Source organism: Tetranychus urticae, chromosome 2 (assembly GCF_039701765.1).
Source record: "Tetranychus urticae isolate SD_2017Ah chromosome 2, NJAU_TeUrti_SD_1.0, whole genome shotgun sequence".
Lineage (NCBI taxonomy): Eukaryota > Metazoa > Arthropoda > Arachnida > Trombidiformes > Tetranychidae > Tetranychus > Tetranychus urticae.
In genome coordinates this window covers 3,123,066-3,139,872 of record NC_142959.1, presented here as the reverse complement: position 1 = coordinate 3,139,872, position 16,807 = coordinate 3,123,066, and the positions used below count along the sequence as shown (strand labels likewise).

Here is a 16,807-nt window from a genome sequence, read left to right as displayed (position 1 = left end):
TTCTTCGAGTGCATAAAAACGCATCTGTTATCTGTTGGCGAACAATTACCTGATGATGACATCGAATGTCTTCCTACCGCTACAGTTACTCAATTTACTGTTCCCGATTGGATGACTCAATGCAGACATAATGGAATCACTGAAGACGAGATAAAGACCATAATACGAACATTAGGTCGAGATCGTGAGGCTATGTTACGCATAACTTATGCAGATATTTGCTCAATCCCTATTCCTCTTGAATCTCAGAGAAAACTCTTAGAGATTTTGAACTCTTTAGGTGCTCATATCAATCCCATAGCCCAACCAACCAATCAACCTCCTCCATTATTTCATCCTTCACCTTCCTCTACCGCTAGTGAACCCCAAGTAAATCCTCAATTCCTTCTGAATGCTCTTTCAAATCTGAAACCAGATCCTCATGTTACTGAATTTAAAAAAGGTGAAGATGCCATTGATTTTATTACAAATACAGAACAACGACTCGCTCAAGAGAACGTTGACGATGCCACACGTTTGAGATGTTTTAAAAAAGGTTTAGCTCATGAACTTTTAGCTGTGTCTAAAACTTTAGATCCAACTATCCGTACTTATAAAGAGTATTTAACTGCGTTAATCAATGCTGTTAAAACTCCTGCAATGCAGTATTCTGCACAATTCCAATTAAGACAGCTCAAATACAATCCAACTGATCATCCTAATACATTTTTGATAAAATTACGCACTTCCCTTACTAAAGCCGTAGGAACTTATACCGAAGAAGTATTCAAACATGAACTTCTCAATCACCTTCCATATTATATTCTCTCTGAAGTTAATACCTTAGGCATCAATGATGACCTTCCAAAAATAACTAATTTACTCATTCGTAAACATTTCGAGGCAGAACAAAGTAAAACTTATCATAAAAATAAATCCAATCCCTCTCAACCTCCTCGATCTTCCACTATTAATAACTTATTAAGAAAACCTGATACCCGAAATCAAACCAATCGTACTCAACCTTACCGTTCCAATCAACCCTCTCATTCAAATTCAAACCCAATTACCTGTAACTATTGCAAAAAGCCAGGTCATACCCTTCACATTCAATGAATGAAACAAAGTTAATCATTGCACAGTCAACTGGAACCATTAACAAAAGCTTAATTGGCATTTAATATTGATCAATCCACGGAATCATTTCATGAGATTCCAACAATCGAACAAAATTTTTCGAACTTTTTTCTTCTTTCAACCAAAGATGCGAAATTCATTATTCAATATTGTGATTGATTACAGTTTAATGCATGAGAAAAGTAGTTTTAAATCTCATGGTTGGATTAGTTGAGTGGATAATGTTGGTGATGATAAAAAGGTAATACTTGATGTGCATTAAATGAAATAAATATTGAACAATTTTATTGAAAAACAATTTACTTGTGTGTGTATTAGGCGAGCGATTAAGCAAGAAACCAAAATAGGATTTAAAAATGTTCTGTACTGTTCATCATAATTCTGATGCTTATTATTCACAACAAAATAATCTCCTTTTTTTCATCTCAAACTCTTGATAATTTGATTTGAAAAGGTTTTCTCTTTTCTTCATCTTTTCTTTTCATCTTATCCATTCTTTTAAGACCTCAAAGGATTTGGATGAGCAACAACAGGCAAAAGAGTAAAAAGAAACTCGTAAAAATTAGAGAATCTCTTTTCGTACATTTTCATCTTTGCACCACTTTATCCTCATCTATTCACTTATACTCATCAACATTATCATCATTATCATCATCATTCTACTTTTTGCTTTCATCGGGTAACAATATATTCCATTAACCTTGATTAGTTTCAATACCGTGAAGACCTTGTTTTTATATTGATAAAGGTTTTAAACTTTACTCGAAGGAGTTCCAACTTGAACTAACTATTTTATTAAACATTATTATACTTATATTGGTATACATTCAACCCTTATCGATCGTAATATTACATCAATCGATAAGGGTGTAGGCATTCCTTAACATATTCTAATTTTCCTAATGAAAAAGGGTGTGTTACATGTACCGGCCGCCATTCTGAACAGCCACTGTTCAGTTACATTAATAATGTGTGCGAAGTGTCAATCTGTTGTTCGTTGATTGGTTCTAATCTTTGAAGATGAATGCCATCCCTCAAGCTCTATGAGAGGGGAGTTTATCTCCGTTCCTATGGTATATGAAATTTCACCTTTAGAGGATTTGCTCTTAAGTATGATCCCACTTAAACTTCTAGAATCTTCATTCCCACAATTGCGACAGCAGTTTGGTCCAACTGTGCAGAATTCAGGTTGATAAGTTTCTGCCTCTGTGAGGGGGGGACCAAAACAGCATCCTTTATTTTTTGTTGGATTATCTGGTCGAAATTTCTTGCAACATCCCTTGTAATCGGACTTGTGGATTGGTATACAGTCGTATTTAGTGTCCCACTCTTGGCAACACCATTTACAAGTGATTACAAATTGACTACGAAGACGATTAAATGGACTATCATCTAGTTCAAAGCTTGCGGGATAATTTTCGAAATCCAAAGGGGGAATTGAGAGAGCAGTACGAGCAAGTTCGGAGTAGTGTTCATAGAACTCGCTTATCTTTGCATCACTGGCCAAGATAAACTGTTTTTGATTATGATCTATTGGAATACCTCTATGGCAAGGAATTTTCGTCATGGAAGACTGTATCCAAGATTTTTCAAATCTGCTGACCGGAGAGAAAGGAATAACATCGACGAAAGCAAAATCATAAGGTTCTGGTGGATCGCTACAATCTTCAAGATAATCATACTCGGGTTCGACATGTGCATGTTTAACTTGGCATTGGGATTTGACAGACTGTGCAAATGCAGACTCATTAGCATCATGGAATGAACCGTCGATTGCATGGTCCATACTGACAAAGAGCCCTAAAGCAGCGTAGTCCACATTATCTGCAAATTCTTCATAAGAAATTTTCTTAAGTCCACCTTGAAAAGGACAACAGAAGGAGTAGGAGGCACCTCCAATAATGCCAACATACTGGATGGTTCCGTCCCAAACTGTATTTTTGAGACCCAAGTCACTAGCATAGTGTATTATATATTGCCAGAATACTACACTTTGTCTACTTCGGCTGCAGAATGGAATGAATGCCTTGTAAGATTTGTCATTCATCTCAGGGCCTTTATTGTAAGATAAAGAGATTTTGTTAGTTGGATTTAGGATAAGGGAATTACAATTATCATTATGTTCAATAGAGTTACATTCGTAGTGTTACATTTTTTAGGAATAAAACTATGTTCTAAGGATCTAATACAATATACCAGCCGCCATTCTGAACAACCAATGTTCAGTTACAAAATTATTCAGATGGTTCAATACCTAGAATATTCAGCTTAATTTTTGACTTTTGGTTTACAGGGATGTCTACAGGTAATACAGTAATTACAGTGGGTTTAAAACAATATTGGTGCTGTCTGAGGAATTTAGTATCATCTAACAGAGTATGGTCTAACCTCAAGATCGCACCAACTTTACAACCTATAGTTTCTTCGATCTTTTGCCTCAAAACTGCACCGGACTCAAGTAGGGACAGGTTATTAATTTGGAATGTTTTATCTAGATATTTAATGGTAAATTTAGTGTATTTTCCATGCGGGTTATTAACACTGTTCATGGGATTGGATGTAGATGGTATTGGTATCATGGAATCACTATGTGGTCTGGCTGATTCTAATTGAATTACTTTATTTTCTAATTCTTTTATTCTTGTTTCTGATCCTGCTGTAATTTGTTTTCTGAGGGTATTTTCTAAAGTTAATTTTTTAATTTCTTCATTTTTAGATTTAAGCTCTGCTTGGTTAGAAATGAGTTCCTCCATGCAATAACTTGAATGTATTTCTTGATTCCAATTTTTGGAACTACATCTCGTGCAATTTTTAACATTATGGGGGCAAGTATTTGTGTGTGAATCAAACTTTTCGTTGTCTATGATTTCTCTACATGTAGGGAATCCACAATATACTTTTAGTTTATTCCATTCTTTTATTGATCTAGGACCCGACTCGGGCCTCTCTATACATCTAAGTGGCTTCCTACAATTTGGACATGGTCTAAACTTTTCACCAGGTTTTAAGGTAAGATTATAAGCTCTTAAGCAGGTATTGGGGCACATGCAAACTCTACAAAAGTTACAGGTATGTTCACTAGAATGATTTGAAATTAATTCTGTGCATATGATGCAAGTGAAGTCCTTGTATGCTTCTGAATCTACAAAATCTCTCATAACTTGAGGTTCAGGAGCTTGTTCCATAATGGATAATATTGCTGGATTTGGTGGTGTTGGTGGTCTATTGTACAATGCGTCAATGTCAGCGTCAGCCTCAGTGTCAGAGTCAGTGTTAGCGTCAGAAGTTGAAGGATTCCAATTAGACCAATTCAGCTCACGGTGAAATCTTCTTTGCCAGTTCGATGAATTAAAGCGAGAAGTGGATGGAAGCGGACCAGAATTTCGATTGGAAGAAGTATTTCTAACACTAATACGTCTACCTCTACCAATAGCGTGACCTTGCCAATCCATCGGATTGTAGCGAGAAGTGGATGGGACTGGATCTGAATTATAACGGGATGTGGATGGAACTGGATCTTGATTATCACGGGAGGTGGATGGAACTGGATCTGGATTTGGGTCTGAACTTAGGTCAACAAATACTGGACTTTGTGGCCGTGGTCTTAGACGGTTGTGATACATGTTGAATAACCTATATTTGGATAGAATACGATAACACATTTAAATGTTTGAATAATAGATATTAGTAACTAATATAATCTAAAGTAGATGCTAAATCCATTAGGTCTAAATTTATAATTAATATTATAGTATATCAGCAAAGAACAGTCATTATTTCGTTAATACAGAGAGCTCAGTGGAATCGAAATCGGTGCTAATTGCGTTTTGTAATCTTGGTAATTTGAATCTGGAACCATATTTACTGCAATAACAGGCTTTTTAATGCAAAATAATATCGTGTTGAACAACTTTGATATTATCAGTAGCATTATGCATACGGTTATGACACCCAATAAAACTGTTATTAGGCTTCTTTTGATCCAAGATAACCATGATTCATCGCGCTGAATCTCTGTTTTATGTTGAGTTATCAGTTCTTCTAACAATCCAAGATCATAGGGTTTTTCCTCGACAACCGGTCTGATGTTTGTTAACTTCCAGTTAATCAAATTAGAAATAGGTGTCATTTCAAAATGTTCCAACGTGGCAAGCTCACTGAATGGATAAAGTTGACCATCGATGGAAAAGTTCTGATCCATTGAAACTTTAGTAATCTCATTCGAACACGGTCCAGTACTGCCATATTGAGTCAAGTTATGCCCAACACAATAGACATAATAATAATCATTAACAATCTTAATCTGTGGTTTCCTTATTTTGAATTTAGTTGCTTCAATACAGTTTTCCTTCTCCCAGAGTTCCACTCCTTTCGATACGTCACAATAATTGGGGAAGTGAATTAAGTATTCTTCTTTTAATTCGTCAGCTTCAATACTACACATTTCTTTTGAAGTTAAATTAACAGTGACATACTGGGGTCCTTTGTACTTCAACAAACATACTGAACCATTATTTTTCTCAAGTAACGTGAACGGGTCTGCTTTCTTAACAATCAAATCAGTGGCTATCTTTGCAACTCTAAATGTGAATTGCAAATAAGTCTCTTCTGATGTTTGATTTTCTTTCTTAATAACTCGACATTTTGCATCTGACACTTTCGTCAATAGGCATGTTTTTCCACATGGCAAAGTAACGTTGAAAAAGTCAAACGTTGAAATCGGAATAGTTTTATTCGTCTGAAATGGCCTTCATAGTTTCTTGCATGACTGAGATTAATCTATTCACTTGAAAGGATATGTCAGCTGCTCGGAATGAATTCTCGTAGGCACTATGCTCTAGCTGGGCGACTCTTATCTTTAAGTCTGCTAATTCGCTTGACATATGCATCATTTTTGCTTGATGCGCCTTAAGAGCATTTGAGATTTCGGTGAGAGCATCGTTGGTAATCTGATCTACTGTTTTTGAACCTCCACTGAAGCTATTGATCAATGCACTTGTACCAACAATCATGATAGAAGAGATAAAAATCACGGCCATCAAACCACCGTCTCTTTTGTGTCTCGACGAAACTTCATTTTGACTACATAGCTTTTCAACTGTTTGCATCTTTTCTTTGATGTATTTTAAACAAGTTTGTCTTGCGATGTAGAAAATATCATTCACATGCGTATATTGAAAGCAAATCTCATCCGCTTTATTATAACATTGAGTACGATTTCCCTTTTTGATGAATTCTTTACAGCCTCGATAAGTTTTAAGTGGTTTAAGTGAAGCTCCCATAGTTAGTGGTGAACTATCCCAAATGTAACGTGGTTTAGTTTCCCACACTATTTCACAGTCTGTTGCATTATTTTGAGTGTCTTTCCAATCAATATTCACTTCGTCAAAGTAACTTTCATATTCAGGAATTTTCTTGCATGGATTTACAAGAGCAATGGTATGGTTGACTCGAATATACCCTCTCAAGTATTTATTATGAGTAGATTTCCATATTAGTGAGTCAGCAATGTTGATTGATTCACAAATATTTGTCATTAAAGGCAGGAAAAGTAAAAACAGTAAACTAGTTGATAATTTACTAGTCTTTTGACCACCAGAAGAAGATCTAGTCTCCTTAACAATATATGGTTTGATCTGGGATCCATGTACTCGTTTGGGTTCGTAACCTTCGTCCTGCTGTAAAAGATAGGTAGTTTCTCCTATCTTCTCTATAATTTTAAATGGGCCTTCATATTTTGATTCTAACTTATTGTTTCGCACTTGTTTTTCATACAATACTAGATCTCCTACATTGAAGGTCCTAAGTCTGTGTCTTTTTTCATAATTCTTAGTTTGCTTTTCCTTTGATTCATCTGAATTTATTCTTGCTAATTCTTTCACTGATGCCCATTCATTATTGATGAACTCTACATATTCAGTGAAATTGACTTCTTTATTTTCTGGGTTTAGTTTTAGATCTATTGGTAAGTTGGGCTCTCTACCATATAAAAGATAAAATGGTGAGTACTGGGTACTCTGATTTGCGGCGCTATTGTAAGCTAAATTTATCAATGGTAGTATCTGAGTCCATCTCAAACGATTGGTTTCTTGACAGTAATGAGATAACATCTGAACAATCGTTCGATTCACTCTTTCTGTCAATCCGTTAGTCTGAGGATGATAGGTAGTTGACAGTTGCCATTTTGTGTTCATGAAATCTGCAATTTCTTTTATTGTGTCTGCAATAAAATTACGTCCTTGGTCACTAACGATCGTTTTAGGACAACCGTGGCGTGATAAAATGTTTTCAATTAAAAATTTTGCAGTGCTGATTGCATCCTTCTTTGCTAAAGCTTTCATCTCTACCCACCGAGTAAAATAATCAGTGGCCACAATGATGTATTCCTTTCCTGAAGAAGGAGGCAAAGGGCCAAGAATGTCAATGCCAACTTTCTCAAATGGAACTGTGACATAGATTGGTTTTAATGGTGGAACTGCGTTCCCTATCCCTTTTTTATTAAGTTGGCATTCCTCAAAAGAGTTAATGTACTTAGCAATATCTTTAGTCATTCTTGCCCAATAATATTTAGTCTTAAGCTTTGCATATGTCTGGTAGAGACCACAATGACCTGAAGTAGCGTCATTATGATAAGATTGTAAAACCTTTTTGACTAAAGTTGTAGGTAAAACTGGAACCCAGTTAGTCCCTATATCTGTTACGATCTTTTTCTCAAGGATTCCATCTTTTATTCTAAAACTACGAATAATTCTATTTTTTACTCTAGGTTCTAATTTGTCAATATCATTTAGTTGTTGTATTTGGGCTTGTGTTGTTGGGTCATTTCTCTGTTCCTCAATAAGGTTAATATTTTCCTCATCCTGTTCACTAATTAAAAGTGCGAAAATATCATCGCCTTGTTCTTTATCATCATCATCTATTTTGTTGAACTGAGGATCATTGGTCGGATAGCGACTTAAACAATCGGCATCGGCGTGTATTTTCCCAGATTTATAAGTTATTTTAAATTCGAAAGCTTGTAGCGTCATGGCATAACGCATTAGTCTTGGGGGTAGTTTAGTTTTGGATTTTAAGAAGCATAATGCACAATGATCAGTTACAACTTCGAATGTGATGCCTTCGAGATAATGTCTAAACTTCTCAAAAGCATAGATTATAGCAAGACATTCTTTGTCCGAAATAGGATAGTTAATTTCTGCGCCTCTTATTTGTCTACTTGCAAAAGCGACAGGTTTCCATTTATTTTCGTGTTTTTGTAGCAGAATTGCTCCTAAACCTACATCAGAAGCATCTGTTCTCAACTGTGTTTCTAACATGTGATTATAATGCGCTAAAACAGGTGCTTTGACTAGACAATTTTTTAGGTATTCAAAAGCTTCTATTTGAGTTGGTCCCCAAATAAAAGGAACTTCTTTTTTCGTTAATTGGGTTAACGGTTGTGCTATTTTAGCAAAATCTTTGATAAATTTACGATAATAAGAGCAAAGAGCTACGAAGGCTCTAATATCTTTCAAAGTGATAGGGACAGGGAAATTTTTTACTGCTCTGATCTTCTCTGGATCAGGCTCTTGGCCAGCTGCACTAATAATGTGTCCAAGATATAGGATTTTCTTCTTAAAGAAAAAGCATTTGTCCGGTTTTAAGGTCAAACCAGCTCTTCGTAAACTATCAAAGACAGCTTCTAATCGCTCTAAATGTTCCTTAATTGTTTTGCTAAAAACTATTATGTCGTCAATGTATACAAGACAACACTTGTATTTTAGTCCTCCAAGACAGCAGTTCATTAGTCTTTGGAAGGTTGCGGGTGCATTACAAAGTCCAAAGGGCATTGTTACATACTCGTACATGCCAAAACTAGTCACAAAAGCACTTTTTTGTCTATCTTCAGGTGCAAGTTCTACTTGATGATAACCTGATCTTAGATCTAAAAGACTGAAATATTCAGAACCTTGCAAAGCATCCAGTGAAACATTTATATTTGGAATTGGATATGAGTCTTTTACAGTTATAGCATTTAATTTACGATAATCAACACACATTCTCCAATCACCTGTCTTTTTGCTCACTAGAACAACTGGTGAACACCAGGGGGAAAAAGAGTCGACTATAATACCATCTCTTAAGAGTTCGTTAATAATTTGTTTCGTTATTTCCCTTTTCTGTGCACTTTGCGAGTAGGGAGACTGTGAGATCGGGGCATGGTGACCTGTCTCAATTCGATGCATGAAAAGATTGGTTCTACCTAATTCTTGTGGTGTAACAGCAAAAACTTCTCTATAGTTATTGCATAACTGATACAATGCTTGCTCTACACCACCTGGAACATCTTTCTCAATATTTAATTCTAATTCAGGTATTTTTGATTTGTCAACAAACGTTGTTATCGGTTCAATTTCTAATTCGACATCTTCGGTCAATTCTGGTAACTGATCTACATCAGAAGACACGAAATCATTCAAATCATTCAGTAAATCATTTAGATCCTCAGATTCAGTTGAAGTGTCCATTATTGGTTCACTGTCTGATGATTCTTCTTCGGTAGTAACTATTTCCACAACTGGTTCTACTCTGCCTATTTTTATCTTTCTATTTGCACAATCAATGTTTACTTGGGCTTTTGTCAGTAAATCTTGTCCTATTAGAACCTTGAATTTGCGTGGCAAGTTATTTACTACTTGCATTTTGGTATCTATTATAGCTATTTTTCGGCCGTCTGTAATTTTCAACTGGACTTTTACCTTTCCTAAAATTGGTAATGGCTTATTATTTGCAGCAAATGGTGTAGGACCTTTATATTTACTCACATTTAGGTTAAGTTCATGTACTAAGTCTTTAGTAATGAGAGATATTTCTGATCCTGTATCTAGCATTGAATCTACTTTGCAGCCATTAACTTTTACAAATTGTTGAATAAGATTTTGGTTGAGAAGGTGAACAACCGGATTAACAAATGTAGCTTCGTCTGATTCAATGCAATAGTCAGAGTCTACCTCTTCTTCAGATTTATCGTCTCGATAAGTAGTAATTCTTACTTGTGGAGCTTTACCACGACCTCGACCTCTACCTCTATCTTTACTAGGTGGTCTACCTCTACGTTTAGGTGAGGGTGATCTCTCCTTTGTTTTACTTTTATATTCAGAGCCTTTAGGTGGATCCATTTTTACTTCAGGTTCTTTAATAGATATTGAAGGTCGATTTCTCCAATTATCAGGATCAGCATTATTTCTAGGGAAAGTTCGCTTTGCAAAAGTTTGATTACTAACACCTGGATTACCTGGAATAAAGTTTCTGGCCGCTGTCTGATAATTTTGATTGGCTTGTGAAATCACTCGTTGATAGTCTTGGTTATATTGTGCCATGTTTGGATTATAACTAGTAGTCGGATAATTATTTAACTCTTGATTTCGATTGCCATAATTGTTTTGTCTTATTTCGTTTTCAGGTCTCTTAGCAAAATAGCATCTTTCTTCAGTATGTCCTAATCTCTTACAAATATTACATCTTTTGAGAGATTCTAATTTTTCTTTCATTTGTTGTACTTGTGTTTGCAGTTGAGTTACTTCTTTACTGGGTGCATCGAACGGTGTTGAGCAACTATGCATGGCTCGTTCAGCCAATCTAGCCGCTTCAACCAGTTCATGCAAAGTTTTCGGGTTTTGGAGAGCAATTCCGTATTTAATTTGTGGTAACAATTTCTCTTTTATCATGCTAATGATAAAAACTTCAGGTGTCTGTTCATGGATTCGTCTGCATAATTCATGAATTTCGTAAATGAAAGCGATGGCTGATTGACCAATCTTTTGTTTAGATTTGTAAAGTTCCTGTGAGAGGTAAGACCTGTAGTCTGCAGGACACAAATCTGCAATCATTCTAGTTTTAAGTTCATGATAGTCTTGGGGTGAGTTTTGTGATGGCACCACCATACCGTTTTGTGTATCAGGTACACTAGCTACATTAGGGACAGGTGAAGTTATGGCATAATACCACCTTCTAGCAGTGCCCTGCAAATAAGCTGGGAGTACATTAAACATATCTGTTTTTGACCAGCCTAAAGCTGCAGCTGCAAACTCAAATGAATCGAACCAGTCAATAACATTTTCATCATCGTCGCCCGAAAAAAAGTTGATATTGACTGGAACATTCGGAAAGGTAACATTAGCTGTAGTAAGGGGTGGTACTAAGTTATTAGTACGAGTTTCCTCATTACTTGTCACATTTGGCTGAGCCATTTTAGTATTATTTATTATGTATTTATTAATATGTTTTTAAGATTGATAGCTTTTTCTAATTTCTACGTCTAATTGTGTCGTTTGATTCGAAACATATAAGACCATAATCTATTACTGTTTTGTCAGCGTGATGATAAAACATTACTATCGGTTGATGGTTAATAAACCAAGGGTGGATTCTTAATGCAGTACTTATTGCTTTAATCTTTATATTTTGATTAGGTTTAGTCATTTAATTTATATTTTGCATGCGATGATTCATTAAATTAATACTTTACAACAAAAGATTTTGCTTTCAATTTTTTTTTTTTCTGAGTGTACCCTGCACTACATCAAATAAATTGTAATTTATTCGTGACATGTGAATTTAGTTAATGATATTTACTTTTACTATTATGATAGTGATGAATGTTATCAGTGTCAAGAAACAAACTGTCGACAGAATAAACTCTTCTAGAAACCAACGCCTTATGTAATTGATGAGGTTATTACAGAATTCAAGGAAAATTAAGTTGAAAAGATAACAATAGAAAAACCAATTCATCAATATAATGAATAAGTAAAGTGCCTTTCGTAATTTTTATAATTATTATTAAGCACGCAAGATTGTGAATATTTGATTAAAATATTTATCGTGATCACGAAATAGTGTGTAAAGTTTCACTAAAAGAATTAGTTTTATCTGATTAAATTGTAATCTTCCTTCGTGTGAGTTTGTAATAATTCAAGATTTAGCAGCAATACTCTTATAAATCTAATTAAGTGAGGTGCGGTTCTTCTGAAAGTAATCTATTAGCTATTATGATATTAGCTTTAATCTATTAATTTAGATGTAATTTTCTTTTGAATTTAATTTTGTTAGTCTGGGTGTAGTCTATTTGTAGAATTAATTTATTTAGGTAATGATCAATCTTCAAAAGTTGACTTATGTGATTTTGTTAGATCTAATTCATCTCTTTAAACTTGATTTATTTAGACAAGCACACAAATTATTTATTGATTTTTTTTTATTTGATTAGTTGCATATATTGTAAGTGGTATTAGGATTAGATCCAAATATTTTATCGCTAATTAGTTAGATTATTGGTTAATTGTTTTTATATCTTAAATACTCCTCTTGAAGATTATCTTTAGTTAATCGTAATTGTACAGGGCTATTAAGAATTAAATCAAGAATTCATTTAAATAAATGTATAATTTCTCAATTATGCAAGCAGTAAATGTAATCAATTGGTAAGTTTTAGAATTAATTAAACTTAATTTAGAATTTCAGATAGCGAATTAATCGAAATGTATGAAAGATGGCGAACTGGAAGTTCATAAACCATGAATCAATACAGTTTAGGTATTAAGATGGAATTATTTTCAGGCAAATTAGGAATATAGATTGCGAAATGTATGAAAGATGGCGAACTGGAAAATTCTTAAACCATGAATCGATACAGTTTTAGGTATTAAGATGGAATTATTTTCAGGCAAATTAGGAATATAGATTGCGAAATGTATGAAAGATGGCGAGCTGGAAGCTCTTAAACCATGAATCGATACAGTTTAGGTACTAAGATAAAATAGTTTTAGGTAAATTGGGGATATAGATTGGAAATGTATGAAAGATGGCGAGCTGGAAGCTCTTAAACCATGAATCGATACAGTTTAGGTACTAAGATAAAATAGTTTTAGGTAAATTGGGGATATAGATTGGAAATGTATGAAAGATGGCGAGCTGGAAGCTCTTAAACCATGAATCGATACAGTTGTTCAGATATTAAGATGAGATTATTTAGAGGTTAATTAGGAATATGGATTGGAAATGTATGAAAGATGGCGAACTAAGAGTCCTTAAACCATGAATCGATACATTTTGAAAAAATTAATGAAGATAAATTTAGGTATTAATATGAGATAATAGTATTTAGCAATCTAACTAGAAAAATATTTTCAGATTAGATACTAGTAAAATCCTAGTGATAATAGAAACAAAATTAGATGTTAGTTTCTATTGAATCTCAAGCAATTTGATTCTTATATTATACATGCATAATGTATCTTTACTTACGGATAGATTTTCCTTGTTTATTAGTTAAATCGATCGTATTTAAACAGAATATTAATACTAACGCCTTCTTGTCTTCCGGATATGATTTAATGGGAATACTGATTACTTCGTTTAATGTCGCCTTTTAATTGTAGTCAATGGTAATGATTGTGTTGAGGAATGAGAAGTTATAATGTTTTAGTGAGGTCGATGAAAAAGATTTAGGCTTAGTAGGTAAAATTATCAATATATTTATGATATGATGATAGGTCGTTGTGTTGAATTATTTGGAGAATAGGGTGATTAATGTTACTGGCTTATTAGTGTGAATGATTTAGTGTTTCTCTTCACAAATTAACAATATTGTTTACGTACAATGTTCACTCACAATTAGATTTTACTTTTATGGTAAGATGGTGTAATGTTGATAATACGGAATCGATGATCACAAATCACAATATTATTCACATAATTTCATTCGAGATTATCTGTTTCTTAGCAATTACAAGTAATATAACTGATGGTTATCAAGCTCGATAATGTAAATGGTTTGATGAGAAATAGGAGCGAGAACACCTTTGAGATGAGATGATCAAATATTTCATATGAATGTATTTTCCAGTTGATGGTTTTGCTTAAACACTGTTCAATCAGGAAACAAAGTTGTTGATAGAAACGAGAAACATAGTTTAATTAAATGGACAATGGTTAAAATTAATGTTATTGTTGGTAAAGATGATCGTCAGAAAACAACAAATGAAGTAAAAGACTGAATAGGAAAACCACTTTTTTTTATGATTAAATAAAGACACACTAATATTAACAATTGATAACTTGGTGAAATAATGATATATTCACAATTTTCAAGTATGGACTTATATCAAAAACTTGGACGTTAAGAAGTATCGTAAGTTGCTTTAGCCAACATCGGCCTCACTTCGGGCACCAAAATGATAAAGGTTTTAAACTTTACTCGAAGGAGTTCCAACTTGAACTAACTATTTTATTAAACATTATTATACTTATATTGGTATACATTCAACCCTTATCGATCGTAATATTACATCAATCGATAAGGGTGTAGGCATTCCTTAACATATTCTAATTTTCCTAATGAAAAAGGGTGTGTTACAATATAATACCTTTTAGATGAAAAACTATAACTCAGGATAACGTGAAAATGGAGATAAGATGAAGAGAGAGAGAAAAAATAGAAAGTAGAAGAAGAAGAATAAAGGTTTGCATGTTTATATCATGATTATGATGATGGTTTTCATGTAAACTGATTTCACTCAGTTTCCTTTGGATATTGCGTTTCGGGTCTATCAATAATTACCAGTCAAAATTACTCTACATTTCATCGTTTAAACTGTTTATTTTTTGTCTCGACTCAAGATTCACTTCTCTTCGTCTTTTACTTTTCAACTTTTCATGTTTGGTAATCAATTGTTACTCAGTCTGATCACGATTGACACAACATTAGTTCAATGACAAAATAAAATAGCATTTAAACATGAAAATCCTTTCTTCTTGTAGCAACTCAAATCAGAATCTTTATTCTGAGTTTTTGAGAATTTTAAGTTTTCTTTGTTGTTTCGTTTTTACGTTTTTGTCCCATACAAGATATCATCTTAATACATCGATACTTTAATTCAATTTATCTTTTGTTCGCAATCCATTTCGTAGTAATCGGTTTTTCAGGTATTCACATTAATCGACGATCAAGTTTGGTGTAAATAATATTATGACATGTTTTTGCTGGAATTGATTTTGATTTTAAATGATTGATTCATCAACAGATGGATACTTTGATCATTCACACTGAAAATGAATTTTAACAATCTCAATGACTGCAGAAGGATACCTTTTCAAGCAGATCAGATTAATATTTTAACAAAATAGAAACTGCTGTGATCATGAATGATCGCAAGTTTCTTTTCGCTAATTGTGAGTTAGTCAATCCAGCTTGAAAAGAGCGAATTCCTTAATGAGAAACCAATCGTTAGAATAAGAAATCTAAAGGTTGAAATCTTTAGCTTTTGTCAAATAATATTCTTTTGGGATCCTCAGCTTTCCTTTAAGCACACGTGAAAAACTTTCGTTGGAGATGAGAGTTGATACAATGTATTTCGTTGGCTTTAGAACATAAAATTGATTCCATTTTCTAATTGTTAAACTAGAGGAAAACTCCAACATAATGTCTCTCTGATGGACACTTTTTGACGAAATTGAGTTCAGAGTTTAACTTTCGATATTCTTTGTTGCAATTAAGGCACCACAATTTGCAATAAACAATTCACTGGAAAGACAGTTTTATATTTACTTCTAATCCAACAATAAACCGCAACCTGGATAAACAAAAAAGTTTCTACCTCAAGCACAATAGTACAAAAAAGGATTCTGCATATCCCTACATGGTTTATGCGTGAATTTTACAGAAAGCTGAGTTCTGCTTCAGCACTGATTATTGCGGGCATTTAGTTCAATCTGGGCTTCCAGGCTGTGCAACATTTCCCTTATAATCCTTTTAGTTTGGCCACAATTTTCACGCAAAATTTGATGTTTTGACTATAAATATTGTATGCATTGAATAGATTGAAACTGTCAGCATTCATCTTTTCCTATTCAAACATGTTTCAATCTATTGATTGAATTCACCACACAAAATAACTGAATATAGTTTTGTATCACTTTTCAAACCATTTCTGATTAATAAGCTTTGATTTGGACGTCAAAACAGTTTAAAGTGAATTTAACTTTCGCTCATTTCCAGGGATAAAAGTTCAATTCTGTGAATCAACATTGAATTGAAGTGCAACTTTATTCCAAATTACATTTCAATTTTTCTCAATCTTTTTCATTCCTTCTTCTTCTCAATATCAATTATTCAAATGTATCATTTATTATTGTTTATTCAATTCAATCATTTGAAAACAAATTGATTAAAGTTGAACTTATTCTGCTTTTTAATGGACAAAAGTCTTGATTAGCCGAAGCACCTCTTCAACATGAATCAATGTAATAATATTTGAATCTGAAGGGAATGACAAAAGCATTCCCAGTTGATGCTCTCATTATCTGATTGTTCATTTAAGCATATGAATAATTACATTATCTGGTTAGACAATTTAGACTGCAAACTTATACTTATCATGATGATGGTCAATTATGCCGACTCATTGAATTTTCATTCAGAGTTTCATTAGAAGAGATAAAAAAGCTCATTTCGTTGCTTTTTTCATTCTTTTCAATTTACTCCAAATGAAAAACTGTTGAGTCAATGATTGCCATTATTATAAAAAGTGAAATGATAATTCATTTTTAGAGAAAAAATTGATCCAAAAACATAATTCGAGTTCATTATTTTAATTATTTAAAACTTATTTAAAGTTAATTGTTGTAGTTAACAGAATTGAGTGTAAATGAT

General features: G+C 33.5%; 1 protein-coding gene across 1 annotated transcript in view; it reads left to right on the top strand.

Moving 5' to 3' along the window:
• Gycalpha99B (guanylate cyclase 1 soluble subunit alpha 2) overlaps positions 1 to 16,807 on the top strand; it is a 70,598-nt gene that overhangs the window by 10,710 nt on the left and 43,081 nt on the right. The window lies entirely within an intron of this gene.